General features: G+C 36.4%; 1 protein-coding gene across 4 annotated transcripts in view; it reads right to left on the bottom strand.

Annotated features, from left to right (window-relative positions):
* C5H2orf88 (chromosome 5 C2orf88 homolog) overlaps positions 1 to 23,044 on the bottom strand; it is a 61,598-nt gene that overhangs the window by 19,658 nt on the left and 18,896 nt on the right. The window contains exons 2-3 of one of the 4 annotated variants that reach the window (XM_072961312.1): positions 12,527 to 12,738; positions 10,600 to 10,672 (exon numbers count right to left, since the gene is read on the bottom strand). The exons of 2 other annotated variants lie outside the window; for them this stretch is intronic. The gene's annotated coding sequence lies outside the window, so the exon portion shown is untranslated. The remainder of the gene's footprint in view (positions 1 to 10,599; positions 10,673 to 12,526; positions 12,739 to 23,044) is intronic. One more of the 4 variants, XM_072961310.1, reaches the window with a different exon arrangement.

Below are 23,044 nucleotides of genomic sequence, written 5' to 3'. Positions count from 1 at the left end.
AAGGTATAACATAGGAAGGAATATACCTAGACTGCAGAGGAATTGAGAAGCATAAATTATAAAATCTAGCTCAGATTTTTTTAAAGATTTTAAATGAATCAAACATTCCTGTTTATGACTGTGCTTAAATTATCTAAAGTAACATTTATATACAAAGACAGCAGCCCAGACATGTAATTTTTCTTCATAATATTAACAAAATTGGAGTAGGTGCATTCTGACAATTACAGAATGTGAATACACTTATACTAATCGATTTGTCTGATCAATATCAATTTCTAATGTATACAAGTTGGTTATACTCAGATAAAATATTTTAATTCATATTTCAGGCATATCATGCTAAATAATAATGATCAAATGAAAGGCTCCACCTTTAGGTCTAAGTCTTCATTGAAGGTATGTCATCACTTGCTCCCTCCCCTCACCAGCTTTAAGCGTGTTTTTTTTTCTTCTGCACTCTACTGCTGAGCTATACCCTCCCCCAAAAGCCTTTACCAACCTAGTGTGCAATGATCCCTAAGAGACCTCTGGGTTCCACACTGAGAGATCAGTGCCGGTCCATGATATGCTCAAGGTGACAAAAGAGAAACTTAGAAATTTGTATTTTTACTTCCCAGTTACCAGAGCAGTAGTGGACGAGGAATGAGTGTGGTGTCCACCAGAAGAGAAATAACTCGTGTACATGTGCATTCCTGTCTTTCACTCAGTTCAAAGATCCAAGGGATCCAAGTGTTAATTCTTCAAGCCAGCCAGACTCAGGCCAGGCCCTCCCTCCATCATTCCAGGTCTGGCCAAGACAGAAAAACCCAGGAGCAGCCCTCTCCACTCTCTGTGGGGTCTCCCAGGTCCCACACTGGGAACCCTGAGTCTGGGGGTGATCCTCGCCCCCTGGGCCGCGAAGGGTAAGGCTTTGCCGGCTCCTCAGCGGCTGAGGGTGCTTACCGGGCCCTTCAGACGAACTTGGCCATTCGGGCTAGGACAGCTGTAAAGATGCTTCTCCAAGCTCCTTCGAGAGGTAGCCTGCTTCTAGCCTTAGGACATCAAAATGTAACCAGGACCTTGGCCCTTCACAGCACGGCAGGCCTTGCTTCTGGTCAAGAGGGTGCCGTGGTAAGACCCAAGGGAAGATGCTTGGGGAGCGTAGCATCCTCTGCTGCCGGGGCCCAGAAAGGCTGGCTTTCCTCTCAGCCACCTAGCCTGGAACTGGGAGTCAGCATCCAGCATTTCTGCCCTCCTGTCACCCTCTCAGCCTGGCTGGAATAAGAATGCAGGAGGTGGGAACCCAGAGCTGCTCCAACTGGTGGTGGCAGAGACCGACTATAGCATTTTGAAAGTGTGCCGAATACAACTTTTAAAAAGCTGGAGAACAAAGCAAGAGAAGCAGAAGGACCCTGAAGATGGTCTAAATTGAACGTGGTTAGGGTGCGGGTGTCTGGGCTATAGCAAGGGTTCAGTGGGTTTTCCTTTTATACCAGATGGGCATGGAAAGTAAAAATAATAAAAAAAAATAGTGATGAGAAAATTCTAGGATTTGAACACAAGTGATCTGACCCCAGAGCCCATGCTGTTGACAGAAGTATTGAGCTGGATTGAAGACTGCCTACCAATATCCTTTTCCTGGTAAATAAATTCCATTTCTACTCCCAGCCCTCTAAAACCTCCACTTGTACTCCAGACAGACAGGCCAGAGAGAGGTAGGTGGCTGACCCTCTCCACTGGTCTCCCTTCTTAAACACTGATCACGAACCGGACTTTCATTTCTGCTTCAGGCAGACCAGTCAGCTTACACCTCTGGGAGAAGCAGCCAGGGCATGCCGGCTTCCTCTCTAAAAGAACTCTAAGTAGTGAAATGAGGCGACCCTGTCAGAAGGGATCTGGGTCCTGGGACTCACCTCTCTGCCACTAGGGCTCTTCTTAGCATAGCAAACAGTCAAATGTCATTTGTTTTCTGATAGGGAAGTGATGAGAAGGAAATAAGTGTATGGAATAGTTTGGGAGTGTTCACATGGAGCATGCATGTATGTCAGAGAGTTATGAAAGTCACAGAAAAGATTTATAAAGAATAGAAAATGATGGAGCAGATAGAAAAAATACATCATTATGATATGCCATTATAGGTATCAGAGAATAGCACATATGTATGACCTATGAGAAAATATGACTTATTTTGACATTTGGCCTTTGTAATGACAAATCTCTGTTAAAATACAGAAATATCTATTTCTATATCTGTTCTCTGGAGGGATAAATTGGGAGTTTGGAATTTGCAGATACTAACTGCTATATATAAAATAGATAAATACAAGGTCCTACTGTATAGCACAAGGAACTATATTCAATACCTTGCAATAGCCTATAATGAAAAAGAATATGAAAAGGAATATATATGTGTGTATGTATAACTGAATCACTGTGCTGTACATCAGAAACTAACACAACATTGTAAACTGACTATACTTCAATTTTTAAAAAAGAGAAATAAATAATAGTTTTCTGCATAGGAAAACTGAAATTCTACCCCCTCTTTTCTCATATAATTGTCCACTATTATTAGTGGAAGTGTTAGGGGGCTTTGGGGGGAAATGGGTTTTCTTTTTAAGGGAAAGGGTATGAGGTGGTTTGATTTAATTCCATTAATTGCAAGTTTACTATTAGGCATGCAGTCCTCAATCCAGCTCAATACTTCCTTCCTGTCTACTCTAGGGAAAAAAAAAAAACTTTTAGTAATTACTTGAAAACTTGGCTATTTCACACACATATTTTTCACTGATCCAGATTTTGTGTGCCAATTTTTATATGTTCAGGCTACAATGGTCTCTCTAAGACAGTGAACTTATCTTGTATGTGCTAAAAATATTACCTAGATTAGGCTGAGAGACCCAGATTGCTCCTCTGAGTGGGTAACAAACACATTTTCATGTCAAACCCTAGACTAGGGTTTTAGGATGCGAAGCTTTAAAAATTCAGCAGCAGAAATGGCATATTGATTCCTTAACACTTTCTGTAGCCTAAGACATGTGAACATGTTTCTTGATGAAGAACTAGCTGTCGATATGAAAATGATGTCATCTTCCGCTCCTGGGCCTTTTCCTGCACTCTGTGCTACTCCCAGTTGTTTCGCCAGAGCTGCCGTCAGAATCTTCCTGTAAACCTTAATCACCCTGTTGTGAAAGACCTCCGTTTGTTTAACATTTGCCCAGAATCAAGGTACAAATGATCAGATTACCTGACCAGCTAAATAGGTGAAAATATAAACCTATAAGAGTTCTCATTTTGATCTTTTAATGTATATTATGATGTCTTTGAAAGTTCATATGTCCAAAATCAATGTTCACAGCTGGACTTTAGACCATTCTGTTCTTATTCATTATGTCACTGAAATGAGAAGTAATTAACATTATTTTTCTCATATGGGAAACAGTCTAATTGCCTCTCAAACTTTCTCTTTCCTGAGGACAAAAGGTTTATTTAACTTTTTCTCACAAGATTTCCTTTACTCTCATTTGTCAGGCTTCTCTAGGTCCATTCTGGTTCTCCATATGTAATTAAATGTCTGGCAACCCAAATTAAGGAAAAGTTCCAAATAAGAATACAACAATGCCAAGCATTAGCGTATTACAGAACAGTGTTTCCCAACCACATATGGTATGATCCAGTTCTGTTCATCATGTTCACAACTACGTAGGCTGTCAACTATGCCATCAGTCTATTTCTTCTTCTCACTTGTTTAATTTCTCCTTAAAGTTCTTCTACATTCCGAGTTTTGGTCTTTAAGTTTACTGATGTGCATCTGTCCGTAAGTAAGGCTCATCATAACCTATATAAGATCTGTCTGAAGATCTCTACACTAAACTTAATTAAATGCATTTTGGAGTCTTTAAATCTCCATCAACATTCTATTTCTCTTGTAAAAGTAAATTTAACAATCTCCAAAGAGGTAGAAATGTGTAGAAATATAAGCATCTTATTTTTTTCTTGTTGTCTTTTATGGTTATCTATATTTGTTTTCCCCTCTAGATTCTGAGTTTCTCGAGGACAAGAACCATGTACTTTTATGTACTACTTATTTCTACCACCTGGCATATGGAAGGCATTAAATTTTGTTGAATTGAATGTTATTTCTCTGCTTTCATGCTTTCTATGATTTCATCCCATTTTGAACAGAGAAAAACATTACTGCTTAGACCCACGAATCCAAGATTCTGTAAGTCTTCTCTACCTAAGTTTATCTTGATAACCATTTTTAATAATAAGATGGGCTCAACTTCTTTTGCATACAATGTGGATATAAGATGTTGTTAAAAATCAGATAAATACTGCATTAATCACTGCTCCAAATTTTATTATTTCAAAGATCATATTGTAATGCATGTTTTGTTTTTCACTTAGTGAGTCATATCAAAAAGCACATATGCCCTATCTATTGTCTCAATACCCTGGTTATTAAAAACAATCTGTCTAAATTTGATCAAAATAGTTCAGCTTCCTCTTGGAATTCTGGATTTTCACATTTGTTTCTTAGCTCATAATTTTTAAATTACAGCCAAATGTTTAATAAATATACCTTGAAAATAGGCATAGCTACATAATTAAAGACATTAGGATGTTTATTCTGAGGAAGTTAGGGGAATTAGAATAGATAACTAAATGGGTGAGGCACTATACTTAATCTATGTTGCTCTGGTGGGCCTTACTAGAACCACTAGAAATAAGTCATGGCAGGCATATTTGGATTTAATTAAGAACAGACTATATGTTGGTTAGAGCTTACGACAGAATGGACTGATTAGTGGGACAGTGACTTTCCCCTTAAACCAGAAGTTAGATGACCGACTGGACTGTTATAATGGAGATTTCTAAAAAGAACAGCAAAATTCCATATCCTCTAAGAAAATCTCTCCAAAGCCAAGATTCTATAATCTTAGGAGTTGTTCTGCAATACTAATACATGTGAACTTGGCCTTTGGACTGCATCCAGTCCAGCATTACAGCAATTATCTTGATTTCTTACTGAGTGTGCCATCTACGAGGACAGAGAAAGCCCTGCTGTGTCCTTGGCTAAGGAGGCAGTTTAGCATCTTTTAAAGATTTTTCCTTAAAAGCAAATCAACTACCAAATGTTGTATAAATTGGTACTCAAAGAAGAATTCCAGCTAATTCAGCATAAGAAACTGACTACATAGGGATATTTTTTGGTTTGTGATATTCCACTTAACTGATAACCTAATTTGATGAAGTGGAGACCTCCTATAACTCAAAGATGATAATTATAATTACTATTTATTGAGTACCTACTGTGTGCTGGGAACCACAGTAGCCTTCCACATGTGATCTCATTTAATCCTCACAATAGCACTGTGAGGTATATGTAATTTAAATATGAGGAAATTGAAAAGATAAGGTAACTGTTCATATATGGTAGAACTTGAATTTGAACCCAGGCCTAAATCCAAAGCCAGTGTTCTTTCTATTATTCTATATTGCTTTCCATTGTCTTGGTTGACCATACAATGGCCTGTTAAATATGTCCGTAGTGCCATGCAGCAGTCCTCGTATCCAACTCCTAAGTCCTCAACTCTGATGGGCAGTATCCATGACCAAGATATTGAGATTTGGAAACTGACTTCTTGTTGTAGACCATCTGACTTGAAAATGTTGATAGGGGAAGCATTCTGAACAATTATATTTCCCATGGCTTCTGTATTTCTGAGCAAGGATCTATTCCACGGACTCTACTTTTCACACCTGAAATACCTACATAGAGCCAGCCCTAGAGGGAAGATAGTCATGAAATAACTAAAGAATAGCTATAACCAAGCCAACCAGTAAATACATGCTAGTGGGTAGAGGACAGACTATACTGTAAAGTGTAAGTTATAAGAGATCACTGGAAAGTGGGTGAGTTTTGATCAGAGTCATGAGATAACCATAGAATTTTAATTGTTGAAAGAAGAGGATGGGTGTGGAGCTGGTGTTATATTCACAGGGGTGGCAATGAGCATGGAACACATATTAATGGGAGGAAAATGAATCTGTGAGGAATAGCTAGCAAGGAATCAGGCCCACTTCCCACCCATGCCAAGCCTGGATGATTTGTTTAGACAAGTAATAGACAGACACTTAGAGTTCTTAAGTTGTGAAGTGATGTAATGAAAATTGTCCTTGAATAGAATAGATTTAGGATTAATCTGGCAGCACTGAGCAACTAGGTAGAGATTAGTGGCACAAGTCAATCATTCTGCAGAAATCCAGATGGAAAAATATCATGACCTGGCCTACGATAATGCCTGAAAGAATGAAAAAGCATTCATACAAGATGTTTTGTGGTTTTTTTTCCCCCGATTTATTTTCCCTTCATAAACTTAGTCTATCTGTGGTTATTCTTGATACCAACTACCAAGATCTGATGCTCTTAAAGCTTAATGGAATCAATGTACACTGAGTTTAAGTATCTCAAGTAATAGGAAATTTGTTCTGGCAAGAAACAAAGGTATATACCAATTGCATATATTTATAGAGTGGAGTTAAGGAAAAACTGAATCACTCAATTAGCTCAGTAAAAATAAGGCAAAGTTATTAGCTGAGCCTGAAAGAACTAGGGATTTAAGAAGAGAAAGTTTTTTATTTTTAGTACTTCAAACTATTTTTTACATTGAACATTGATCATATTTGTAATCAGAAAAAAATTCAGTAGAATGGCCACCATTCAAAAGTCCACAAATGATAAATGCCAGAGAGGCTGTGGAGAAAAGGAAACCCTCCTACACTGCTGATGGGAATGCAAGTTTGGTGCAGCCACTGTGGAAAACAGTATGGAGATTCCTCAAAAGACTTACCATATGACCCAGGAATCCCGCTCCTGGGCATATATCCAGAAGGAACCCTACTTCAAAAAGACACCTGCACCCTACTGTTCATAGCAGCACTATTTAAAATAGCCAAGACATGGAAACAGCCTTAATGTCCATCAACAGATGACTGGATAAAGAAGCTGTGGTATATTTATACAGTGGAATACTATTCAGCCATAAAAATGACAACATAATGCCATTTGCAGCAACATGGATGTCCCTCGAGAATGTCATTCTAAGTGAAGTGAGCCAGAAAGAGAAAGAAAAATACCATATGAGATTGCCTATATGTGGAATCTAAAAAAGAATAAAAATAAAAAAACATAAATACAAAATAGAAACAGACTCATAGACATAGAATACAAACTTGTGGTTGCCAAGGGGGAGAGGGGTAGGAAGGGACAGACTGGGAGTTCGAAATCTGTATATACTGTCAGGCATATGTAGAATTGATAAACAAGATTATACTGTATAGCACAGGGAAATATATACAATATCTTGTGGTAGCTCACAGCAAAAAAGAATGTGACAGTGAATATACGTTATGTTCATGTATAACTGAAAAATTGTGCTGTACACTGGAAATTGACACAACATTGTAAACTGACTATAACTCAATAAAAAAAGTGTTAAAAAAAAGAAAAAAAGAAAAAATTCAATAAAGCAATTTTCATTTTGGAAGGGAAAGCTGAATAGAATAGTTTGGGGCTACCTCTAAGAAACCATGATCACAGTAAGGGGTCCTTGTTCAGGAATTAGCTACTGGTACACTTTTACCACCTCTTTTAGCCTCATTTTCAGGCCTTGCTTGCCTTTCAGTAAAATACTTTAGACTATATGAGGATTTCACTGTTTATCTTTTTTTTTTTCTATTTTATTTGCACGATGTAATAGAGAAGAATTAGCATTACTGGTGCAAGCGGCAATGTATGGATAGTCTATGCCTTAAACCAAAGGAGACAGGGGCTTTAAATCATTTCACTAGCTTCCCAGAAGTCCTCCTAGGACTTGCCTCCATCCAGTGTACTACTTGCTCATGAACTAAATTGACCACCTTGATTTAAAGAATTAAGCCTTCAATTAAAGACAGTTACTGGGAGCCTAAAATTCTTTCCCAGGAGAATGGTTAGCTCAATTCCAAAAAGATATTACTACTTTATCAGATCTAGGATTACCCACTCTTTATGTACAAGGAAGTTCAACACACATAATCTTCAGTCAACATCCTAGATTCCTAACCAGCCTGATCTAAGAACTGAGATTGACTCTACAAGTCTAATTTAAGTAAAGAGATCAGAAGAGAGTGAATCTACCAGGGTAAAGTTCAATAGAACATCCGTACTACAATTGCATCATCTCAGTTTTATGCATGGTTTTATGCATGGATCTTGGCTCCCACGTCATTTCCTACATAACTTCAAGACCACCCTTCCCATTACTGTGAACGAGTTAAAAACCTAAGCTGCTAGGCTTTAGGGTCTATTTCTGGGTAAGATGACCCCTGCCCTTCTTGCCCCACTCATACCCACCCTCTTCCCCTTGGTGTCAGCTCCTGTGCATATGACTCTAGTTTTCTGTTTCTTCTTTTTTAGGGAGGGTACCTGGGAATTTCTATTTCTTTCCTATGAGGCCGCTATATCTTTAAATTTGTTATTTGAATTTAGCATGTCTGCGAGTTTAGAGAGTGATGAGTTGTATATCAGTTTGATCCTCATTTTGTTAGACAGGAAGGTTCGCATTTGCTCTTCAGCATACTCCAGTCTGGCTTCTATCCCCTCCATAAAAGCTGGCTAGTCCCTTCTTTTAGCTTAAGTGATGCTAGTTTTCTTCCTGTGTCTCTAGCTGCTCCTACTCTTGATTAACCCCTAAGTTTTGTTGTCCCCCAGGGCCTGGTGTAGGGTTCTATTCTCTTCTTTGTCTACAATAACTCTTCAAGTAAGTTTATCCTTTTGCGTTGTTTTAACATCATCCTTACGCCAGTAATTCGCAAATTGACATGTCTTGCCTTGAGTGCCTAACAGGCATCTTGGATTTAACACGTCAAAAAACAGAACTCTTAATAGCAATTTTCCAAATAGTCTCCTCCTCTGGTCTTCTCCAACTCAAGAAATGGTAGCCAGTGGCTAAAGCCAAACTTAGGAGTCACTTTCAGTTCTCCCATTTATATTTTCTCTCCTCCCAATATATATAGTTCACTAGTGTTAACTGACTACCTCCTCTTCAGCCTTATCTTGTACAGCTAGTTCCCTCTCCTACTAAGTCCTAGCTACACTGCCTCTTTTCCACTTCAGGGTGTTTATACTTTCCATTTCCTCTGTTTTTGCTAATTTTTCACTTGACTGTATTCTTCACTTCTTTCATGACTCAATTCAAACATCACCTCTTTGGAGAAGAGTTTCTTGACTCATCTATCTTAAAGCAGCCTTCTCTCTATAACCAGCTACTCTTTTATACATCACACTGTTTATTTCATTCATAGTCTTTATCGCTGCTTGAGATTATCTTATTTGTTTTTATTTTATATGCCTTCTCACAAAAACTAAACTTGGTCTTTCATTAGCTCCATCTATTACGTAGCCTAAAAGACTGTAAAAACATCATTCGGAGTCTCAAATTATTCCTACAGTTTTCAAATCACAATGTCTGGCATTCAATTAAATATTACCACACATACTCTGAAGACAAATACCAAAGGCTAAGAGAAAAATGGGAAAAATAAAACTACAAGAGTTTCAGAAACAAACTATAAAATAACTATGATTAGTATGGTCAGAAGATAGAAAACCACATAGTATCTTTATTTTTTTAATCAGATGGAAATTTGAGAATTGGAAAATGCAGTAACTAAATTTAAGAACTCAGATAGATTGAATGCAGACCAGATACAACTAACGAGAGGAATAGTGAAGAGGAAGACTCGGCAACAGAAAATACCCGAACTTAAATATGAAACTTAAAAAAGATGGAAAATAATAAAAAAAGAATTTAGAGACTTACGGGACAAAATGAAAATATTTATCATAGGTGAAATTGGAATCTCAGAAGGAGAAGATAGAGACAATAGGGCACATTGATATCTGAGTAGATAATGGTAAAAAATTTTCCAAAACAATGAGACATAAAGCCATAGATTCAAGATCCTCCATGAAACACCAAGCAGGATAAACTCCAATAAAGTCACATCTAAACACATTATAGTAAAACTGCTGAAAGTCCAAGTCAAATAGGAAATCTCATAGCAGCAGAAGAAAAAGAGACATATTATCTTCAAAGGAGCAACAATAGTTTTGACAGATGCCTTTCACCAGAATTGATGAAAACTAAAAGACAATAGAACGACAACATCAAAGTACTGAAAAAAACCTGCCAACATAGTATTTCTTCATTACCCTGGGTAGGCAAATATTTCTTAAATAGAATACAAAAATCACATACATAAAGAAAAGATAAATGGTATTAAAAGTAAGAACTCCTTTTCATTAAATAATACCATGAAGAATGAACATGTATACCACATCACAGGAAAAGATATTTGCAATAAATATATCTTATATAGGACTCATGTATAAAATAAAAAGAACTCCTGCAAGGAAAAGACAGATAACCTAATTTTTAAATGGGCTAAAAATTTTAATTACTTTAATTACTTTACAAAAGAGGATATCTAAATGGCTAATAAATATATGAAAATGTGCTCAATGTTATTAGTCACTATGAAGTGCAAAATAAGACCAAAATAAGATACCACTAGACACTCGTCAGAATCAGGAAAGCACCAAATGTTGATTAGGATGATGAGCAACTGGAATTCTCATACACTGCAAATGTAAGGAAAATTGGTACAGTCATTTTGGAAAATGTTTGGCACTGTCACCTAAGGCTAAATATATGCCTATCATATGATTTGAAAATTACATTCTGAGATATATACTCAACTAAAATGCATGTGCATGTGTACCAAAGAGACAAGAATATTCATAGCATCATTAATTATGAGAGCTCCCAAACCAGAAGTGCTCATCACTATGAGAACCACATCTGGCAACGGTTGTGTACTCAATGAATATAAGTTTTATTATTATTCCTTTTAGCTTATGAAGAGCTTCCCATATTTTGTAGATTCCCCAAATCTGCCTAATTGAGAACCAAAAACATCTACCTAGAAATATCTAATTAAATATAATAATTGAAAATACCTAAATAAAATAATTCTTACCTGAAGGACTGTTAAAGATTTACGGTAGATTTAATCACTGGGTTGGTTTTTGTTTTTGCTTTTTTCACTTTCAAGCACCAGAATTCTAACAACAGGTATGAATTAGATTAAATGTTATTTTTAAGAGGCATGCTCTTATTACACTGGAATAAAGACTCTTCTTTCTACTGAATTGCAGAACTAAGTTTTTCTAATAAATATCTTGCAAGGACACAAAGCAAGTTTTTTATTTGTTATTTCACTATGAATCACCGGTTGACCTTTTCTGTTTCACAGATAAAAGTTGGAAAAAACCTGAAGTTAGCAGGTTTACTAAATGATCACCAGTCTCTTTCAGTAGTTGTGAACCCAGATGAATGGTTTCTGCATAGATCTTAGAGCTTTGCTTTTTTCAAAGCCTCTCATGCTCCCTTTTCATATGATGGTTGGAAAAGATTTGAGATACAATCCTAATCCTAAGAAGCATTGTTTTAAAACATTTATACGCACACATTGCAAACTGGAATTTAGTAGAATGTGATTGGTTAAAATTCTTACATATTCTTTCTGAAAATGGGGAAACAAGGATCCACAGTTGGTGGCAAAGAAACCAGTCATAATCTAACTGACTGACTGAGTAGCTCTTTTCCCTATCCTCCCATCACATCTCACATAAGTGTCTATAACAAGAAATACTTATTGTAATGAATGGTTTGTATTTAGGTATCCTGACTCAAATGGTAGAAATGATGTCTCTTCATTAGTATACCCAGTTCCTAGTTGAGTGCCTGGTATTTTGTAGGAACTTAAGATATGTGAAATAGATGAAAACTAAAGGAAGTTATAAATACATTAAGGAGAACTGTAAATTCTAGGTCACAGTTTCAGATTTGTAAATCATAGGGCAGGGCACAATTTGCAGGAATTGATATCCCCTGGACGACCTAATAGAAATCAAATCTTAAAACTGTGAAGTCAAAAAACATACTAGTTGGATGATTACCTCAAAATCATCCAGTAATCTGTTTCAACTTTGAAACAAGCGTACTCATATTTACTATTACTACAATGTACTCTTCTGCCTACTTTCTAACAGTATTTGCTTGTATAAGAACTTTTATTCCTAGTGGAATAAAAAAATAAATTTACTCTTAAATATCTAGACAAATAGGTAACTTATCAAAATAATCAATTTACCATCACTGTTTCCCAGACAAGAGGTATCTTCACTAAAATGTTTCCTTAAAAATTGCTCCCTTGTGCCCAACATCTTAAGCAAGAAGAATCCAAAGGAACCTTCTGCTGTGCCTATCCGAACTTAAGTTTGGATTGTATTTATTATCAATAAACCTTGAACAAGGCTCTCAAATAGTCATCTTAGTTATTTTCCTGGTATTTTCTTAAGTGAGCATGGGGATATTATCATTCTGATTTTACTGATGGAGGAAACAAAAGGCATGAAGCCCTCCTGCCTTACCTCTGCAGTCATAAATGTGGTAGCGATTATAGCCCAGCTTGCTCCTCTCCGCTGTTGTCTTTGTGGCTCTATTAGCAATTCTGTTTTCTTTTTCAAAGCTTCTTTTCATAGAGTTTTACTTATAAGCTTCTCTTCCATATATGTTCCACACTTACTTCTCCTTTTCTTTCAAAAGATTTTCACTCCATTTTTTTCCCCAACTACTTCATTACCTAGGGTGGTTAAGAAGAATATTCTGCTTAAACAGAAAGTCATCATAAAACCAAAATATGCATAACCAATGTTTTAAAAGTTACTGCTTTAGAATAAAAAAAATTCATCCATATTACTCCTCAGATTTTCAAAGAAAATACCTTCTCTATTTCCTACAACCTATCCTAATTAATCTCCACTCCACCAGGGAATGGCTGTACAGAAGGTGAGGGTGGAATCTTGGGAAGTAAACATGTGTGCTCAGTTAGCCATTTTGATCAGGAGGTCTCATGTCCTCTGCACCAGCGGGGAGCATTCTAGGTAACATTGAGTTTGAGGAAACTTGATTAATAGGGCTGTCAACTACAAAACAGGTGACATGTCTACCAAATAATGACTTTAATTTTGGAATAGTTGATCTGAAGCCATTTTCTTTTTTTTCTGGCAGTGATTAGAGAGTAGAACCAATAGTCTTCCAAGGTCATTTCTGGTTCTTGATAATAATGCATATCCTTTGACTATAGGTCTTTTCTTTTCAGAGGCTGAGAGAAAAAAAATGTATCTTGTTTACCCAAAAGTAAGTTGGGAATACAGTTCTTTTTTAATGCACTTGAAAATGTTTTCTTATGCAACAAGAGAATAGTTGCACTGCTCAGTCTCTGCTCCTGAATAAGAATCTGTAGCAGGAAAGTCTATAGGAAACTGCTGCATTTTTATCTCATAACTTATTCCCACCCCAGGAATCAAAGGCTGGTGAAAGATTAACAAAAATAAAAACTAGTAATCCACTTTAGAGTAAGTCTAATAGATCTTTCCACCAGACAACATGACAATAGTTAAAAAAAGGAATGGTTATGCCTGGAGTCCACTTTTTGCTTGTTTAGAATATAGGACTGAGAAGCTCAGCTGTGTTGTTTGCAGAAAATAAATCTAGTATAATTTTAGATGAAATGTCTTTTAAATTAATAGTTGTGCCACTTGGATAGAGTAAAGAAATTGCCCTTTTAAAGGCTCGTATAAACTACATTCTGTGTTCAGCCATATTGGACCATCCCTGCAAGGCTGATTAAGGCAAACAAAGTGACTACTTAATATGTCACCATAGGAAATGTTATTAATCACTTTTTGGAGGCAAGGATTTCTAGACGTAAGGTCTTCCCTCAAGCACCAGTACCATCACTGAAAATAGTGAAAGCCTCTTCTTCAGAGCAGCTAAAATTTAGTTTCTACTCCACAGCTGGCCTCTTCCTGTTACAGCAGCTGACAACACAGGCAGACCACTCTGAATATCTGGCTATTCCCTCAACAATGTTAGCAAAAATGAGAAAAGGCATGAGTCCTATTTTAGAATTATCCTCAACTGTAAGGAGTAGCATCATAAAATTACCTTCACTATAAATCGAAGATGGTTTGAAAGGTCAGAAAGCCACTAACAATTGATTAAATTGTCTTCTCCTCTCATGTTTACTTTCTCTTTTCCACCATGTATATCTATATCTCTATAGATAGAGACATATTTATATATAGATACAGATTTTTTTGCAGGTAGAACAATAGAACAAAAATTCTACATGCCAATAAAGCAGCTTCAGCCATCAACATTTTGCCAATTAAGTTTTGTTTTTTTCCTAGTATATTTCAAAGCATATTCCAGATATCATATGACTTCATGCATAAACTCAAAGAAGTTATTTCCTCTACACACACACACTACTGTACCATAAACTCTGAAAAAATATAACCAAAATGCCATCATTATATCTAACAGAAATTATAATTATTCCCTAAAATCACACGAAAACATCCATGTCCAATGTACCTGTTGTACCTGAATCTCTCTCTTAAATTTGATTGGTTCTTATTAGGATCTAAACAAGTACCCTACATAGCACCAGCTGAAATATAACTTCTTCTTTTATCTATAATAGCCCTTCCTCCCTTTTCTCTGCTATTTTTCTGATTAGAAGACTGGATTATTTGTCTTGTAGAATTACTCACATTCTGTATTTCTCTGTATGCACCCTGTTCTGAATACACCATGTACATTGTTAAGAAAAAAGTTTAATTTAAAGTCTAATAATCAAGAGAACTGAATTAAAGCCCTGGTTTTGTCCCTAAATAATAGGAAAGTTTTAAAAATTTTCAAGTCTATGAGAGATTATTTGCTCATAGGATTTTCTAATGAATCATCTAAGACCAATTAAAAGTTACATTTTAGTATTCTTCATATCTCAGTATTTTATTAACTTTACTTTTTCTTAAGAGTATATGTGACTGACCAGAAGTTAAACTAATTCTACTATTATTCCTTTTAAGATTAGGCAGGGAAAAAAACCCAGCATATCCTTCAAAGATAAAACCTTCTAATATTTTGATATATTTCCTTTCAAACTTTTATATATTTTATAATAAATGTTTATATTCATATTTTACATAGTGGTTCTTACACATATATCATTCTATAACATGATTTTATTTCACATAACACTAAATAGGATTGTCTTTTTCTATAATTATTGACTATAAATTTATAGAATTTAACTGAATGAAACCATATTTTCATTTAGGGACACAATCTGGAATATGAAATATTTATTTCTGATTTAAAGCAAGTATGATTAGACTTTTATGTAACTGCAAATGGCATCATTAAGAAAATGTTAATATTATATTAAGTTTTAAAGATTACTTATCCATGACATTAATATACTTTGTCTTGGAATCTCTCAAACATTTATCATCCCTCATGCTGAAGTCTTTTGTTGTTATTATTTAATACCTATCTAATTTTCAAAGGCTATTCCTCTTAAAAATATCCCAAATGAAGAGAGCTAGTTACATAAGACATTTTGTCTTAATGTCACTACCTAGTCAGTGAAGGTCAAACACAAAAGTCTAGTCACACTTGCGTTAAATGAGAAAGAAGTATATCCTAAGATTCCAGTTTGTTTCCCATTCCGTGAGTCACATACAAGTTTTCATTTAATATTTTGTAAATATAATGGGAGAAAACAAATTTCAAAGTATACCTTTTCAAGTACAGGATATGGTAAGCTATTTAATTCTCACAGAATCCAAAATAAAAGGTCAAGGAACTATATTTGGGGTTTGGCATTTTGAGGTGGGGATCCCCAAAGAGAAATATGGACTGAAATACCTATGACCATGGCTTAAAAAAAACAAAAACAAAAAACCTTCTAGGACTAGTGCCATCAAGACAGGTAGGAAAAATTGGAGTAGAGATGGGAATAATAGAGCAACGTCCAAGGGCAACTGGTGAACAACCATATTGAGGCTTTGAACGTGTAATTGTTTGCAAAGCAACTTAATTTAAGAAACAGAGACCAAAAAAATCAAAGTAACCTGAGATTGAAGATCAAATCAAAACTAGATCCATGAAAAGGTCAACTAGGTCCTGATGATCTTCCTTAAAATGTTCATAACTTTGAAAATGAACCTCCACTGTCAGAGTAACTGCCTGGATCTAAAGTGTCTCACCTCTAAACTGAAACATTAACAGAAAGTGTTCAGTAAAGTCTTATTTGCAATGAAATTCTAAACTCATGCATTAGTCCTGGCTTGGCAATGGCAAATTTCAGTTTATAATACCTTAATGTTTTCAGATAATGACAGCAGTTTGAAGTTCAAGAACAGAATGGGCCAAGAAAATATATGTATGTGTACATACGACTGAAACATTGTGCTGCACACCAGAAACTGACACAACATCGTAAACTGACTATACCCCCCCCCCAAAAAAGTTAAAAAAAAAGAAGGGGCCAACGATGGCTCTCAAGACTGGACTGCTGCAACTTGAACGTTTCCACCTTTCTTCACTGGTTACCTTGCTATTTTCCCCTCCCATGTACTGCAAAAGTCTGGTTTTGTGAGCTACTGAATTCAGCTTTTTTTCTTAGAGTGATTTCTCAGTCTGAGATATTGAATGTTACTGGCAAGCCCTATTACTTTACGTCACATTGGCTAGAAGAATGTGGTTACAAAGTTGTCCTCAGCCAAGGACCTTAGGGACAAGAGAACTCGAACACCAAGCTTCACAATACAAAGGGAGCTCAAAGAAATGAGTCCTGCTCACAGCCAAATATGACAGAACTCCAACATTCCAGCAGTTTTGCCTCACAAAGTGATGAAAAAACCCCAAAGGTCTCCAGAAACTGAGTCCAAATAGTTTAGCTCATGACCAAAGAGTGAATATTTTATACTTACAAAAATACCATTGTTAATAGTGACTTGTATGGAGAGTGAGAACACAAAAGCTCAGCATAGCACATTCATCAACCCAGAACTCCCATGATCCTCCTTGGAGGTCCTGCCCTTCAGCTCCACCACTGTCCCCAGGCCCATATGAACACGTTCTGAGACAAGTCAGACTGGCTGGGGCCCTTATGGCAGTTACACCACCAATAGAATTGGTACCAGATTGGGTGGAGGCCAATCACTGCTAATTATAACTCTCATGAGGAGAGGCAAGTACTCCATCCCAGCTAAGACCACCCACCTCCTCTAGTTCCCTCCAGCCAGTTCTGTTTTCTCAGCCTGGTGAATCCTGCTGTTACCCTTCATCTCAGCCCTTCCACTGCAGCCTTTGGAATCCTAATCCCCGTCTCAGCCACCTCCTACGTCCTCATCTTGTCATAGAAGTCGCTCTGCCTCCAGGCCCAAAGGGAAACCAGGTCCTCCGCTGAAGACGGCCCTTCTCCTGCAGCCTGCCCTCCACATGTGAATGTAAGATTCTCCGCCCACACGTGTCTCCAGACACGAGCATCTCCCCAGCTTGCTGAGGCTTCTGCCCAGTGATCATACTCCCTGCTAGGTTTCATCACTCTTTTAGATCAGCCTCTTGCACACTTTCCCTTGTTCAGCGGGAACTTCGGGGCCTGGGTCCACCCTTCCTCTCCACCCCTCGGTGTCTGCGTAATGCTGGAGATGATGTTAGCCGTGGAGAATGGAATCAAAAAAGATAAACTTCTTTAGTGGTAACATAAGACTGTGGATCCCCATAGGAATTTATAATGTAATCAATAACCTTAAAAATAATGCATTTATAGCTTGTGTATAGTAAAATTCATTTAAAACATATAAATATTTATATAGGAATGTGAAAAATTCTTACTGGTTCCTGCTCCATAAGTGAAACACACTTTAATTTGCATCAAATGAATTAAGAAAGAGTATGTCACCACATTTTTAAATGAAACTGCTTGTTTGAAGGATCTGTGCACATAATAAAATACAGATTAAATTTAACTTCCACTAAAATATTCTTTCATGACCTGATGTTTAGAGTCTTACATATTAATTCTTGTATATCATCACTGTACCTCCTCTTGTTAGTATTAATTTTTTAAGTTCTAGAGACAATGGGAAATAATCTTGAGATGGTCGTACAGAATTATCATTATTATGTCCCCATTAACTTCGATTTTTTTTCCCACAATGGATATAGCATACCCTTCCCTTAATCATGCATACTCATTTTAAAAAATTATGCAACTAAAAATTAAAAACCAAAGTAAAAATAAAAATCTCATAGAATACACTCTTCCCCTCAGATAATCATTCTTTCATAAACAGCTGTATGAGATTATAGCTACATATTTTTTTTTACCATGAATAGTATATTTACTTCTTCCATAAGGAATAATGTTACCTCACCTGTAGCCCTCCATACCTTTCTGGTATTGAAACATATTCTAGATAAACAGCATGCTATCAGGGTGTGTGTTTGTGTGTACAAAGTTTAGGGGGGTCATTTGTTTTGATAATAATGTGATCTTATTATATAAAACTCTATACGTTAAGATTTTCATACTGAGGAGTATTATGAGACTCTGCAAGTCAGCAGCATAAGGAGAAAATAGAGTGATTTTAAATACAGTTCTGTGAGGCCTTGGGTAACTTTTTAAAAACTCTACGTTTTAGTCCCTTTCCTATCACGTTGTTACCACCTACTTCACCAGGTTGTGAGGATCCAGAGGGCTTCATAAGAACCTAATTTATTCCTTCCAGTGGCTGTGCAGTACCTGACATGGGTGCGCCACACTGAGTCACCTACTGAGGGGCATTCACTTTGTTTCCAGTCTTCAACTAGCACAATGTTCAATAAACATAACTGTGTGTACACCTTACCTAGTAGTGATTTTATTCCCATGGGAGAGATTCCTAAGCATGCGATAGGCAAATGTATTATTAATTTCAATGGTTAAAACCATATTTCTTTTCAAAAAGACTGAAACAATGACCATTTCCACATGCACAAGAGCACCCTTCTCCCCCAAATTCCTCAGCAGTAGATATTTTCTCTCTCAGCTTTTGCTCATCTAATGGCTTTGAGAGGATGTGTCATTGTTACTTTACTTCCCTGACTCCCAGCAAGGTGGAGCATGAGTTCACGTTTATTGGCAACTTGGATTTGCCTTCTCTGTATCTCATTTGCCCATTTTTCTTTTTGGTTATTTATGTTTTTATCCATTAGTGAGCACTTTTGCATGGTTTACAGCTTCTCTATCATGTATTTCAAATAATTTTCCCTGAGTTATAATCTCCTTTTCCAAAGTAAAATTTTTATTGAAGCACAACATTCATTTCCTTCTGGTTTACATTTGATCTCTTATAAACGAGTTAAAACTTAAAATGGGTGTCTTTTCCTCCACAGCTTCTTGGTCCTGTCTCGATTAATCAACAACTTGAGGGATATCTGTGTGTATATGAGACCTATTCTTTCTTCCCTTTAGGCTATCTGGAAACTACCTGATATACTTTTTTTCCAGATGAATAGGTTGCTGGGTCAGCACCATTTTAAAAATAACCTGTCTTTTCCCTTTCAACTGAAATACCACTTTTGTTATATACCAAATACCCGCATGTACTGGGACCTGTTTCTGAGCTCTCTAGTCTCTTCTCTGACTTGTCTCTTTTTAAGCCAAAACCAAAGCCAATAAGGAGGTCGTGATATGCTTCAGTCATGCACACGCCACTAGGCTTTACCAGTCTTCTCACTTACATTTCTAATTCCATAGAATCTTTAAGATCATATTATCCAACCCCCCATCTTATTCAAATTTAAATTAGAATTTATTACATTTGCTTAATTTTGGAAGAATTCATGTTTTTATGATATTAAATCTTTCTATCTAAAAACAGATGTTGTTTAATGTCTTTGTATAATGTTTTTTAGATAGTCCATTGTTATTTTTTCTCTTTTATAACTTGTTGCTAGTACAGAAAAAAGTAATTTATTTTTATATCTCTACCTTAGGTCAAATTCAACTTAAGTATTTCAATGAACATTCTAAACTGTCCTCACTGTTAAAACAGTCCTTGTTCTCAGCAGACATCCTCACTTTCTACTTTGTTAAAAAAATTGAGGTTATCAGCTCTCCAGACTTCTCTGTGTACAATCACCTCTTTCAAACCCATTCCTAACATCTTTTCCTCCATTCTCAAAGGGTGAGATTTGTTTCCTCTTCAAGTCCAGGCTCTATTGACTCCAATCCTTTCAAGTTCCTCAAGGACCTTGCTCCGTTAGTTATGCCCCCTTCTCTCCTGCATCTTCCAACTCTGCTACTTATTTATTTTTTTCAGTCTCTACTCTGTGCTATGTTAAATTCCCCTTTTCTGTTGTGGAGAGGCTCCTTTAAATCTCTTGGCCAGATTCTGCAGTCTTTCAGCAATTTCCAAGCATCATAACTACGTCATTCTGATTGTTAGTTTTTCTCCTACTCTTTCTTAACTTTAGGCTAAAGCTATGGCTCTATCAACTTTATCAGCTTAGGGTGAGAAGAAAGGCCAGAAAAATGTCTCCTTCCTTGACCGAGGAAAGTTGAAATCCTCTATGTTGGATATCGCTGCTTCTGTGGTTAACATTGAATGGCCATCAATATCCTCTGGGGAGCACACGTTCAAATGCTGGCTTTCTCTTCTAATACATGCATGTGCCAGCTAAAGAATGTCGCATACCATCTGGTTCTTTAAGAATGAAGTCACTCTTCACTGCAGTCACTGACCTTTAACACACCCTGAAAGGAGTTCAGGGTGGAGATCAGGAATGAAGTATTGTGTGCTGGGGGAAAAACTGGCAGAACAGGCCTTCAGATAGATTATTTTCAGGGGAAAATTTTATGAACTCAATTTCTTGCATCTTCACATGCCTAGAAAAGCACTACAATTATTCATGGCTCCTCATCACTGGCAGCAACCTTCTACTGAGAAGTGTGCTGGATTGCATGTATCCCTTACACTAAGATCATGTATATACTGAGCTCTCCCACTACCTCTTTGGAGGAGTTCCTCAGAGCTATCTGAAAGGCTGTCTCCCGGGCTGTAGTCCTCAGTAAGCCCCAAACAAAACTGAACTTAGAGCTCTCACATTGTGCTTTTTTTCTTTTTTCAGCTGACACATGGATTCTTAAGCCTCGGAAAACAGTCTCTCTATTGTGTAATGTCCTTGGGGGGAGATCTGCCTACAGGCATCTATCTCTTCTCCACTCCCCAGTTAGCTTTTACACAGGCAGTCCACCTCACTGCCTGGAGTGGATACATTCTCTAACCAAATGGCCATGGTATTTTGCAACTTCTCCCTAAGACTAGAGTTAACTTCTCCACCCTTTGAATCTGGACTCAGCCATGAAACTTGCTTTGGCTAATGGAACATAAGAAAATGTGACTTATGCATTTGTGTGCATGATACACTTTTATTGTAAAGAAAAACTGAGCCCTATGATGTAGACAAGAGGCACTCTAAAGACAAATGAAATTGATAAATTAGGTTGTAGTAGCCTAAGCATAGTTAAGAGTATCGAGGTTAAAAACTGTAAGATAATACTAAAGTTGTGTATTAGAATTAAGAGAAATCCTTAAAGAAGTGGTTACAAACTGATTTAGCTGTTGCTTATATATGTTGCAAATATCTTCTCCACCCCCCAAAAAGTACCATTATCTAGCCTCACAGAGGAATCTTTGGAAAGCAGGTAATTCTAAGGCTATTTAAGCTGTCCCAGTGCCTAGAAAAAGTACAACTTCCAAATTATTTTATAAATTACAACACTGATACTAAAACCTGATAGACTGCAAAAAGATGATCAATTTTACTTATGAATTTCAATTCAAAAAGACAATAAAATATTAACAAACAGCACAGAGAATAATGTGTCATAATCAAATGGGGTTCCTCCCCAACACCTATGCAAGAATCTAAGAATAGTTCAATGTACAAAATTAATTCATGTATTTCAGCATATCAATAAATCTATGAAAAAAACTGTGTTTATATATATAGTCATTGAAAAGGAATTTGATAAAAATCAAATCTGCTCTTGATTTTTTAAAAAAATACACTCAAAATAAGAGTTGATAAAAACGTCCTTTATGAGTATACATACTTTATCTTAGCCTTAAGGCTAGCGTATTTCCTAGTGGAGAAGCAATGAAGATATTCTTCTTAAATTTAGGAACTGGACAAAGATGTCCAAAATGACCACTACTACTTCCCAGTGTCTAAATGATTGCCCAGTATCTCCAAAACTATAGAAAATTAAAGGGATAAAAACTGAAAAGAAAAATTGAATTATATCTGTATTTTCTGACGGTTTGACTGCACATCTGAAAAATCCAAAAGATAGCAAATGAAACTGATACTAATAAGAGAATTCATCAAGGTAATAGGATATCAAATTATTAATATGCAGAAATTAATCAATTAACATACAAAACAGTAACAAAGTAGTGGGATAAACAGACCCCATTTCAATAACAACAAAAGACAAAATATTCAGGACTTAATAATAAATATCCAGAACCTAAAGGAGAATCTTTCTAATACAAAGAATATAAAAGTTAACTTGTGAGGATGTAAAGAAAAAAGAACGCTTATGTACTGCTGGTGGGAATGTAAACTGATGTAGCCACTATGGAAAACAGTACGGAGATTCCTCAAAAAATTAAAACTAGAACTACCTTCCCATCCAGCAATTCCACTTCTGGGTATTTTTCCAAAGGAAACAAAAGCACTAACTCGAAAAGATATCCCCATGTTCATAGCAGCATTATTCACAAGAGCCAAGATATGGAAACAACCGAAGTGTCCATCAATGGATGAATGGATAAAGAAATTGTGGCATATTTATATTTATATTTATATTCAAATTCACATTCATATAATTCAGTGTAAAAGGAGGAAATCTTGCCATTTGGGCCTTGAGGGCATTATGCTGTGTGAAATAACTCAGAGAAAGACAAATATTGTATGATTTTACTTAAATATGGAGCCTAAAGAAAAACAAAACTGAACTTACAGACACAGAGAACAGA

This window comes from Vicugna pacos, chromosome 5, assembly GCF_048564905.1.
Source record: "Vicugna pacos chromosome 5, VicPac4, whole genome shotgun sequence".
Classification (NCBI taxonomy): Eukaryota; Metazoa; Chordata; class Mammalia; order Artiodactyla; family Camelidae; genus Vicugna; species Vicugna pacos.
This window is presented reverse-complemented; position numbering and strand designations above follow the sequence as displayed.